Here is a 12,930-nt window from a genome sequence, read left to right as displayed (position 1 = left end):
GCCCTTCATCCTTGGTGATCCTTTTACTTTAAAATTTAAAAATGCAATTAAAAAATACTTTACCCTCCTATTATGTGAAAAGTACTGTGCTAGGTAACAGGAATACATGAATGAAAAATGATGTTCTTGGGCTCTAGGAGCTTATGATTTGAAAAGGGTAAGTGGATTATTTCTGAAATTTTGCCTTGGGCCTTGAAATTTAAACAAATGACAATAAGTAAAGGCCAAAATATTGAAAACTACAAACCTCCCAAATTCCATTTTGTCACATAAAAAATTATAGTTGTTCCAATTAAATTTGGTACTCCTACCATTAATTTTTTAAAAAACGGCTGAGGACAGATTGTACTCATAATTAAGAGGGTAATTTTGGATGACTTTCATTTTTATTTTATGCACTGGGTGATTTTGATTAAGTAATTTTGATTAAGTAATCTGAGGGTGGCTAGACTGCAGAGATAAGGTAGGACAAAAGAAGGGAGATTTGGATATCAGGAAAAAAATTGACAAGGAATAGGTCAGTGAGAATACAGAAGTAGGAGAGAATTGGAGACTACTGGAGGAGGCAGAGTAGTTGGAGTAAATTCATGGACTACAGATAGCTTTTAAGGATAATTCAGGTCTAAAGTTGATCATTAAAGATATTTACATTAATCAAAGTAGTTAAGCAGTTAAAATGCCTTGCAAGATGGTTTCTTCTCCATCTCTGGAGTGTTAAAGCAACAGCCGGATAGTTACCTGTTAAATACTTTGTAGAGAAGACTCCTGATTGAAAAGAGCACAGGGAATGATTCTTAAGGACAACAAAATGAGCTCTTTTCTTAAATGTTGGGTTAATGTCATCACCTCTAAGATTATCTTCTATCTATACTGTATTTGTCTTGTATATATGTATAATTTACACTGTCTTAAGGGCAGGTACTGTTTTTGATTTTCTTTGAATCCCTAGCATTGAACACCATATGTAGAACATAATAAACATTTAATAAATGCTTGTTGATTGTTTGAATGATATATGTTTAAGTTATATTTTACATACACATAAATATATCTAGGCATGTGATTTCTTTGCTATAGGGAAATCCTATTGGTGAAAACTTCATCTATCAATGTAGATCATTGACTATTCCACAATTTCTAGTTTTGGAGAATTGCTTAGGGGAAGCAAAGTTAAATGCTGTTTGCAGAGTCACAAAGCCGGATGTGAGGAGGGAAGAAAAAAAAGGAAAGAAAAAAGAAATTTACATGATAACTTTATTATATATTTAAAAAGAACAGCAAGTTGTATACAATAGATTTGCAGTTTCATGGACAATCATCTTTTTTTTTCCTATTCTACCATATTATGGAAATGCTGTTTTATTTCTTAAGTTCAGAATAAAATAAATAAAATTTAAATAAAAAAACATAAAGCCAGTATGTGTTAGAGGCAAGACTTGAACTCAAGTCTTTCTGACTTTAAGGCAAGATCCATTATTCCATATAATCTTCTCCTCCTCCTCTTTTTTCTCCTTCTTCTCCTCTTTCTTCCTCCTCTGCTTCGTGTTCTATTTTTTCCTTTTTCTTCTCCTCTTCCTCTTCCTTCTCACATACTTCTCACCATTTTTAATGAAGTACAGATGGAAAGGATCCTGGGAGTAGTCACTGCTAGCCTGCTATTATATCTTCTTATTCCATGTTTTATATATTATATCACAGATATATAAGGTAGCTACTTCATGTAGCTGAATAAAAATGTTAGGCAGTAAGCTCATTGTCTGTAGGCTCACTGAAAGCATCCTTGGTACCACTCTAGTAGCAGACAGGACAATATATCTCATCCTATTCCTATGATTTTGATATGATTAGCCGGGTCTGTGACTTTGGAACTTTTGGATTCCATGTAACTTGGTGGTTATATGCATCTAAGATTATAAGCATCCAATACATAGATTTAAAAAGTTCTTCTTACATTTTTATGAATCAATGTTATGTCCAGGTAATTGTGGGTATCAGTCTGATGATGGTCCAGTTCTAGTACAATTGATTGATTAAATTCTCTAGGATATTTTAAGGTCTGTAGTTGCAGCGTGGGGATTTGTTGTCTGTCAATACATGAAAGATAATGAGCATCTAATACATAATTCTAGCCACCTCATTATTTCTTGCTATGTATTTCATAGGTACTAAACTTTTACAGCCTGCAGGGATGTTTTGGCTAATCTCCTTCACCATTTCTTCACTTAATCTATATTAATCACTAAGTCCTAGTTCCTTAAGGACAACCCTTTTGTAATTTCTGCTGGCAATGACAAGATCCTGAATTACTCTACTATCTCCCCCCTCATCTTGGTTTCTACAAACAGATCCATGTGACTCAACTTTTTGTTTGATGATTCCTTGATGTCACAGGAGAGCTTTTTGTTTCCATTCTTAGATCTTAGCCATTTTATTGACTCTATATGTAGGTAAGTTATTTTCAGTTACATTGAACAAATCCAGTGGATCATACCTTACTATTTCTCAGTGAAATTATGTCTGCTTACGTCTAAGTGTTCCTGTAAGTTTTTGACTAAGAATTTCTATCGGTCCTCTTCCTCTTTCTTTGGCGTAGAAGTCTTAACCTTTCTATAACTGCCTTAAGATGATAGGTCCTATAATAACCTGAGTCTTTGTTAGGATAGCTTCTAAATCTGTTAAGTATGGTCCATTCTATAACTCCAAAGGTATAGATAAAGACTGGCATTGTAGAGATAGAAATTACATTAAATGTGTTCTACCCATTCAGCTTTGGTTTCTGGATGCTAATAAATTTCAACTTATTTAGCCACAGCCTTTTCTTAGATATCTTTGTGCTCAGTGTATCTTGCTACAGGAAACCAATGTATTTGTAGGTATTATCTTCATCAGTTGCTTCAATGAGACTTCTAGATTCAGTCTTGAAGCCTTAATTCTGAAGTTGTTGTTATTAATATTATCAAGATGAGCACAAATGTTCAAGTGGTAGTAATTAAGTGAATGATAGTGATTAGATGAATTCAAGCCCAGTTTTTGAGATAGGTAGGTGGCAAAGTGGATAGAGTAAGGAGCCTGGACAGACACTAATTAGCTGTGTGACCCTGGGCAAATCACTTAACGCTGTTTGCCTCAGTTTCTCCATCTGTAGAATGAACTGGAGAAGGAAATAGCAAACCACTTTAGTATCTTTCCCAAATATGGTTATGAAGAGTCATACACAATAGAAACCATTGAATAACAACAACAAAGCCTAGCTTATGATTATACTTCAAAATAATATACTGACTTCAACTTGATGATGTCTCCTGTATAATGTCTCAGAGTCCCATCTTTGACCCTGGGCTTTTCAATACTTTTAGCAATGATACAGATGAAGGAATAGTTAATATGCTTTTCAAATTTATAAATTACATGGAACTGGGAGAGATAACATGTCAGACACAGTTAAATTCAAATCCACAAAAAGTGCCTACTATGAACAAGAAACTGTAGTAGGCTCTAAGAAGACAAAGGTCAGAAGGAAACCATCTGTGCCCTAATGGGATTTATTTACAATCTACTTGGGGAAATCAAAATAGACACAGGTAAGTAAATACAGGGCTTTGTTCATGACCTTGTGCTATTTAACAATTTTATCAATGACTTACAGAAGAATATTTATCAAATTTGAATATAGCTCAAAGCTGAAGGTAAAGCTAATGCATTGGGTACTATTCAGTACCTGCAAAGATCTTTTTCCTTTTAGACAATTGAGCTACATTTAATAAGATTAAATGTATTAGGGATAAATGGAAATCCAGGTTTGGGTTCAAAAGTAAAATTCACAAGCGTAAATTGGAAAGTGAGGCCTATCTGAATAAGATATGGGGACATTAGTGTGCTAGTAGTATGATATGAGAACCAAGAAACATAATATATTTTTTTAAATTCCAGTTTAAAAAATATATTTTATTTCCAATTCACAGAACAAAACAAGCATTTCCATAACAGAGTATGATAAAAAAGATGATTGCACATGAAACTGCAAATCTACCAAGTACAACTTGCTATTCCCTCCAAATATACAACAAAGTTATCATGAAAATTTCTTTTTTCCCCTTGAGGTAATATATTCTTAAGTTATATAAGTTGTGCAAGTATTATGTCCATTCATAAGGAAGTGGTAGTCTCACTTTGTCCTGGTCATACCACAGCAAGGGTATTATGTTAACCTCTGTTTGTTGTTTTTAGAAAAGGTATTGCAAAGAGATAGTACAAGAGGAAAGGTAACCAGGATATAGTTCTTGTCATATGTTAAGCTGAAGGAACTGACAATGTTTAGCCTAGAGAAGAGGAGACTTAGATGGCATCTGATGACTGCCCTTAAGTATTTGAAGAATAGTTATGTGTTAGACAGATTAGGTAAGCGTAGAGAACAGAACCAGGAGTGAATGGCTGGAAGTGGCAGAAAGGTAAATTAAAGCTCACCTAACCACTAGTACTACTCAAAGGTGAAATGGAATCTCTCTAATGAGGTAGTGAATTTCTCTTAATGGGGATCTTCAAGCAAAGACTGGATGACCCCTTTGGGGGTTTTCAGGGAGAGGGGGTTCTTGTTCAGGTTTATGTTGGACTAGGTGGATTATAAGGTCATAGATCCAGGCCTCAAAGGGGTTTCAGAGGTGATCTCATCCAAATACCACCTTTAATAAATGAGGAAACTAAAGACTAGAAAGGTTAAATAACTTGCTCAAAACCATGCAAGCAGTAATGGAATCAGGATTTGAACCCAGGTCTCTTATGACTCTAAATGCAGTAGGTTTTGTTTGTTTGTTGGCTGGCTGTTTTTCTTTTATACACTTTACAATGTTGCATTCCATCTAACATTGAGATTCTGTTGTTCACTGAAGAGGAGGAAGAGAACTCTACCAATTGGAGGAAACAGGAAAAGCTTTGTATTGGAGGTGCCATCTGATCTGAGCCCTGAAAGCAGTTAAGGATATTTTCCAAGAGGCAGAGATGCTTTCCAGACATGGGGGACAGGACATACAAAGACATGGTGATAGAGATGGAATGCTGAATGTGGGAAAAGCTAGTTGGTCAGTTTGACAGGAATGTAAGGAACAGGAAGAAAAGTGATAGGAAATAAATCATCTTTCAAAGACAAAGGCCATTTCTTCATCAGAGACTGGAGAAAAAGAAAAGGGAATGAGGTATCATTCATATAGGTTTTGAGGTGTGGAATAGTGGAGAAGAGTGAGTTCATGATAGATGTCTTCAATTTTCTCAGTAAAGAAGGAGGCAAGGTCTTTTATTGAGAGGGACAGGAAGGGTGGTAAAGAGGGCTTGAGAAAAGAAGAGAAAATTTGAAATAGCCATGTCAGTGAATGCAAAGGAGAATCAATTAAGGGAGAAAGAAAAAAAAAGTATTGCTACAGTAATGGCCTCATTGATAGTAGATAACAAATTTACAGTGAACTCAGCAGATTTATATGTTGTCCTCCAGCTTTAGAAGTGGTATTAGAGAATGTTGATCATAGGATAAGAATCCCAGAACTGAGGTATGGAAAAACATGACTGATGCGAGTAATAGAGTAGTGGAATTAGAATAAGGAAGACCTGGGTTCCCGCAGATATTTAATAACAGTCTGCCACTAGGCAATTCACTTAATTTTTTGTTCCTTACTTTTCTTACCTGTAAAAATGAAGAGGTTGAACTCATTGGCTTCTAAGGTCCCTTCCATCTCCAAACCTTTGATCCTATGATAATGTAAAAAGAACAAAGGAATCCAAGGATGGAGGACACCATATGATTGAACTGGTCAACTATAGGGAGTAAAGTGAAGCTGGGAGGGGTGAAGGGCTAGACAAAGAAGAAAAGGGTGGGTGGGTTAGATGTAAGGGTGAGAATGAAGAATGGGTTTATGAGTACTGAGGAAGATGAAGAGATGGAAGGATAAGAAGTTTGGATCAGAGAGAGGAATTTTAGAATTCAGTATCATGGAGATAGATACATTTTGAAGGGTTGTGAGATAAAAAATAGGACTACAAACAGTTCTCACTTTAGGTAAGTTCATATTATGCAGATTTAATTTTACATAAAGAATTCTGAAAGAAATCAGCAGTCTAAAAACACACATATGTTAACTTTACTGTACAGTACTGCACTCACTCTCTCCACTGCTGTCCCTCAGTGCTTTGTGGCCTCACACACTTTCAACAATAACAAAAAACACCTGTAAAAAATACCCTTCAAATGAAGGCAGAAGAGTGGAATCGAGGAGAGACCACCATCTTCACTGTTGCCAGATTAGGGACTTGGCTTGAGACCTCTGGTCCAAGAGAAGAGACCTTTGCTCTGCTTGGCCAACCCACTGGGCTGGCTTGTCCTGTTCTTGTGTCTGTCTGCGTTCTGTCCTCAGGTAGAACATGTCTGTTCCTAGCCCTGCATATTCTCCTACCTGCGTCTGTGTCTGGCCCCCATGTGTTTGCTGACTCTTTTTCCTTTTGGTTCCATCCAGGCCCCCACATGGCTGGCCCCAATCCGTGTGTTCCTTCTCCTGCTCTCCCTTCTCTGTCCTGGGCCCCCACGTGTCCTTCAACAGTGTGCTAGCTCCCACCTTCCACCAAGTGGTCCCTTTCCTACCTCGTTTTTTCCTTCCCTCCCTTCTCCATTGTCTGTTGGTTGCATTATGTAAAAATTGCTTTATGTAGAAGTCTGCTGAAGGGCCCTCTTACGTGAAGAGACAACTGTCTGTATAATGAGTCATTTTCTCAAACAGTTCATTAAGGCAGGACAGAATAGGTACAGCCTTTGAATGGAGGTCAGTATTTTTAAAAATTTCAACAGGTTAGAATAATGGGCTGAAACTTAAATGATGAAATTTAATAGAAATAACAGTAAGAAACCACACTTGAGCTTAAAAAAAAAAATCAACTTCACAAGTGCCAGCTAGAAAAAAAGCATTAGTAACCAACAGAATACATGAAAAAGACTCGGGGGTTTTAGTGGATAGACCAACAGAAATGAATAATTTCTTCACATAGTAGCCAAAAAAATTTATGCAATCTTAGGCTATATTAAGAGATAGATCGTCTATAGAACAAGGAAGGTGAGGGACCTATTGTACTCAACTCTGCTCAAACTACATCTCAAGTATTATCCTCAGTTCTGGGTTCCGCATTTCAGAAAGGTTAGAGCATATCCAGAGTAGGGACATCAACCTGATAAGAAGCCTAGAAATCATGGCATTTGAGGACAAGCTGAACGAATGGGGGACATCTAGCCAGGAGCACAAAGGACTTAGTATTGTCTCATGAGTGCATTCAAATACTTGAAAAGTTTTCATACAAAAGAAGGGTTAGGGCTTCCTCTTTGGCTCCAAAGGACAAAAGTAGGAGCAGCGATTGGAGGTTGCGTAGAAGCAGATTTATGTTTCTACTCACAGAACCTCAACATGGTAAGTGACCTCAGCAGCCAGCTACTCTCACCCATACTTTAACAAAAATGTTCTTTTCTACATACCTGAAAGATGTGCATTCAGCCTTTGCTGAAATTTTTCATAGAGATAGAGCCCATGAGCTATCAGGCATGACATTTTGTTTTACGATAGTATTAAGTTTTGCAAACTTTATCCATACGTAAAGCCAAAATCTATCTTCTTTCATCTTTATCCATTATTCTTACCTCAGTCCTCTGGGACTAAGCACAGTAAAACTAATTTCTTTTCCTACATGACATGAAGATTATTATGTCCCCACTGAGTCTTCTCTTCTCTAGGCTAAACATCTCCAGTTCTTTTAATGAATCCTCATATGGCATAACTTTGAGATGTTCCACTATTCTAGTTGCCACCCTTTAGATCATCTCTGGTGTCCATTATACAATACAACGATCCAAGGAAATACAAATTGACTCCAGATATAATCTGGTGAGGCCAAATTAGAACGGGATCATTCACTTAGGACTGGATGCTGTGATATTTAGCTGAAACTAAGATAGCATAGATATGGGTATCCCTTCCACTGGTTTCATTCTGTGTAATTCTTGTCATTGTCCTCCAATAAATTTGCTTCAGGGATACATTTAGCAAACTGATGACTTTTCTATTGATCTCTTGACATTGAGTGGATACAAGTGGAATATTTTATCAATCAATCATCAACAGTATTTATGAAGTTCCAATGTGTGCTGGGTGCTTAGGATACTTTAAAAAAAGTGAAATAATCACAATCCTCAAGGAATTTATATTATTTATTCTTAAATGCAGACTGTCTCTTGGACATCTCTCTGCTGTGCTATCTTGCTACTGACCAACTCATCTCCTTTTCTAGTCATATATCTCTCTGATGATATACTTTACAGGACTTCTTCTGAACAATATTTTTTTTTGGTTTGTAATATGTTACAGACCATTCCTGTTCACTAAGTATTTCTCCATTGCCCTTTGGGTGACCTTCAAGTGTATTCTTCAGAGTCCAAAGTATTGCTTCATAACTCAAGAGCCATACAATTTCCCCACGGCAACTCTGCCTCTTTCAACTCCTTCATTGTCTATCCATAATGTCTGTGCAAGAAATAGACAGATGGGTCAGTTACAGAACTGATTATAAAAGATAACTGGCCCATTTACCTATTTCTTATACAGACATTGTGAAAAGGAGGTGATGAAGGAGGTGATAGGGGAAGGTTTGCCAATGAGAAATTAGAGAATGCTTTTAATGATCCCAAGTTTCTTCTTAAACTTTTTAAGATCAGTATTTTTTGTTGATATCCTATGTTTCTGAGTTATGGAACAATAACTCAGTCTCAGAAGAAACAAAAAAATCGTTGCAGATGGGATAAGATGAAAAATAGTGGAGTCAAAAGGTATAGTTGCATCAGTACTTTGATAAGATCCTTATATCCAAGATATGTAAAGAATTGACAATAATACGTGAGATCACATACAATTCTCCAAGAAATAAATGGTCCAAGTATATGAACAAAGAGTTTTCAAAAGAAGACTTGCAAACTATCAATAACCATATGAAAAAATTATCCAAATCACCAATTAACAAGAGAAGTAATAAACAAAATAACCAAGTTATTTTACCTCACACCAAGTAAATTATAAAACATGATCAAAGACTGAAAGAGCCTATGTTGTGGGGACTATGGGAAGTAAAGAGTATTAATCTAGTGGTGAAACTGTGAATTGATTTAACTTCTGGAAAACAACTCAGAATTATGGAAGAAAACTCACTATACTGCTTATACTCTTTGACCCAGGAATTCCATTACTAAGCATATACTCCAAGAAAGTCAGCAAAGAGATAAAAAGAAGTTAATGATTAGGAAGAAAGATTTTTCAGCCAATTGTATTTATGTTTTCTGTTATAGAATATTGTTAATGGAGGTCTGACTTAACTTTCCATACTTTCTTCAAGCATGCCTTTGACATATGTGTGTAGATTTTTTTGAGATGGATAAGCATTTGGGTTTGTGAATATTGACATTTTCCTTTTCTATTATTAATTCTAAACTGTAGTGTCCACTTCGCCTCAATGTTCTTGCTGTTTCCATCCCAGCAACTAGTTCACCTTTGCTGATGATGATCAGATACATTCAGTCAACACATTTATTAAGTGACTACAAGTATCATACACTGAAGTCATCAAATACATAATGGCAGTTATCTTCATTTGTTCTTCTGCTACTCGGAAGATGATATCCTCAAGACAAGTCAACATTTTGGGAATTACTTTACTTTTGTAAGGGAGCTCCAGCAGGTTTCTACATAGTTGGGGGTCTCTCATCAGTCCCGAAGTGTGTTTTATGTCAGACTTGAGATCTGCTTTTTTTTTTCATTCCTCATTTATTTCCTCTTCCTATCCAGGTGATCTGAAGTTTACTCTGATGACAATGTTGTTTCTCTTTCATCCTCTGTGGATCTTTACCCAAATGTTCACCACACTCCTTTCCTCAAAATTCTAACTTTCCTAGAACTAATTTATCTTTTAAACACACAGTGATTTTCATCCGGTCTCTTTCACCTATCCAGTATGTTTTGAATAATTCAGCCACAAATCCCATTCTACCAGTTCTCAGTGATACCTATGATGTCAAGTTTGAGTCACATTATGGTATTGGGTTCTTCCTGATTATTACTTCATGGATTTGTGTATAAACATCATCATTTGCAGCAGTAGCAACAGCATTTATATGACTTGCAAAGTACTTTACAAATATTAGTTCATTTTGTTCTCACAACATCTCAGGGAGGTAGGTGCTTCTGTTATCCTTATCTTACAGATGAGGAAAAAGATGCAGACTGAGGTTAAATGAGTTGCCCAGGGCAACACAGACAGTATGTGTCTGAGGCTGGATTTGAATGTAGGTCTTCCTGACTCCAAGTCTAGCACTCTGTTTACTATACCACTTAGTTTCCATAGCTTATATCTGGCTTATTTCCTAGATTTTTGTCTTCTGTGAATGTCTGTTTTTTTTTTGTTTGTTTTGTTTTTGTTTTTCTTCTCAGCTGCTTTTAAGTGTCATGATAGAAAGAATTTCTATTTAGGAACAGGTTCAAATTCTATGACCTTTTGGTTTCCTTCTAATTCAGAAACTGTATGGGTTTGACTAGATGACTTTGAAGGTGCCTTTCTAGAGGCTAAAATGAGCCAAGTTATCAAATGAACAGATTGTGGAATGCTTTGGTAGTGGGGAAATGGGCATAGGAGGAATAAGAGTAGAGATTTTTTTTAAAAATCTGATGTGTGAGGAGGCATAAAATACTAGAGTGAGGAAAAGTGGGAAGAAATGAAATGTAGGGATTAAACCAAAAGGATTATAGGAAGATTTTTTTAATTTCAACAATGTTTGTGAGAGGATTGGATGGAATTTATAAGTGGCTTTCTAAAATGGATTCCTATGAACACAATTTCTTCCATGGATTGATTATATTAACCACACAATTCCTTGTGTGGAACTCACAACCATGTCCCATGAGGATTGTTTAAGGGAACTTTGAATGGTTAGTCTGGAGGAGAAAAAACTTCAAATGACCTGTCTACTATCTTCAAGTATTTAAATTCAATTCAATTTAATTCAATTCAAGTCAACAAGTCTATATTAAGGGTCTACATATACCAGACACTGTTTTAGTTGCCAGTGATAAAAAGACAAAAATGAAAATTGTCTGTTATGTTAAGCAATTTTATATTCAACTATGGAGGAAAGCTGGGTAGAACACATACACAGTTAGCAAAACGATCAAAATAACTACAGAATAATTTTTTTTGGGTGGGATGAAGGATGATACTAACAATTGGAAGAATTATTTGATAGGAGGCCTTTGGTTGGAGGTGGCACTTGAGCTGAGCTTCAAAAGGAGATAAGGGTTCTCAGAGGCAGAGATGAGAAGGGAGAACATTCTAGGCATATGGGTGACAATCTGTGCAGATGAATGGAGGTGGGAGATAAAAAAAAATCATATATAGAGGGCAGCAGTTTGGCACTGGCTAATTGGTCCAGAATGTAGAATGTATGAGATGAGTGATGTCTAGAGTGAGCCTGGAAAGGTAAATCAGAACTCCACTGTGAAGATTATTTTTATTTAAGATTTAAAAATGAATATCTACCTTCTTTTCCTCTCATCTTTCCTTATACGACTCCTACAGTGAGAAAGTAAGAAAAGCAAAATCCCTTGTTAGAAACATATATAGCCAAAATAAATTCCCAGATTGATCATGTCCAAAAATATGTTTCAGTCTGCACTCCATCACCTCTCCATCAGGAGGTGAATATCTTTTTTCATCATTAGTTTCCTGGAATCATGGTTGGTCACTGTATTGATCAGAGTCCTAAGACTTTTCAAAGTTAATCGTCTTTACAATATCATTGTTATAATCTACATTGTTCTCTTGGTTCCGCTTACTTCACTCAGTATTACTTCTGACAAGTGTTCTCATATTTCTCCATCATTTCTTATAGCACAATAATATTTCATCACTTTCATACACCATAACTTGTTCAGCTATTCCCCAATTGATGGGTACCCCCTCAGTTGGGAAGGGCATTAAATGATAAACTGAGGAATTTATATTTTATCCTAGAGGCAATATGGAATCTTTGAAGCTAATTGAGCAGGAGAATGATATTTTAGACCTATGTTGTAGGAATATCAATTTTCTACATGTATAGAAGGCATTTTGGAGAGATTGGATACAGGGGAATCAGTTGGAATTTATTAATTAGTCAGGTAATAAACATTATAACAGTTCAAGTAAGAAATGATAAGGGATTTTACTAGAGTAGTGTTTATGCAAGTGGAGAGAAAAGGGACGAATGTGAAGGATACTTTGGAAGTAAAATAGATAGGACTAGACAATTATTTAGATATGGAAGGTGGAAGATATATGAAAATGGGATTAGAAAGGCAATGTGATGTGGGTGGAAGGAGTGTTAGAGTCAGGAGAGATTTGGCTTCAAATCGAGCCTTTGATGATTACTAAACTGTGTGTCCCAGGCAAAACACAACTTCTTACATCACCAATTTGCTCCTTATAAAATAGAGATTGAGATAATAGCTGTAGCACCTAACTCACAGCCTTGCTGTGAAGATCATCCATAATATAGCTAAAGTACTTTGTAAACCTTAAAGTGTTATGCAATGGCTATTACTGATTTATTTTGCTTGCTTTTCCAGAGGTCATAACGAAGATCAATTAGCGGAAGTAATAATAGAGACTCTGTTTTAAGGAAAAGTTTCCTAATAATTAATGTTGTCCAGTAGAGAAATGGGCTGCCTCAGGAAGTATTAAGTTTTCTGACACAGGAGATCCACCAGTGAAGGCTTTCCCATAGCTTTTGGCCTGGACCTCTCCTTTGTCCTTATTTACTTTCCCTCATATTATACTTTATCTATCTATCTATCTATCTATCTATCTATCTATCTATCTATCTATCTATCT

The sequence above is a fragment of the Vombatus ursinus genome, unplaced genomic scaffold (assembly GCF_900497805.2).
Source record: "Vombatus ursinus unplaced genomic scaffold, bare-nosed wombat genome assembly UNPS02014812.1, whole genome shotgun sequence".
NCBI lineage: Eukaryota > Metazoa > Chordata > Mammalia > Diprotodontia > Vombatidae > Vombatus > Vombatus ursinus.
Note: the sequence above shows the minus strand (reverse complement) of the source record.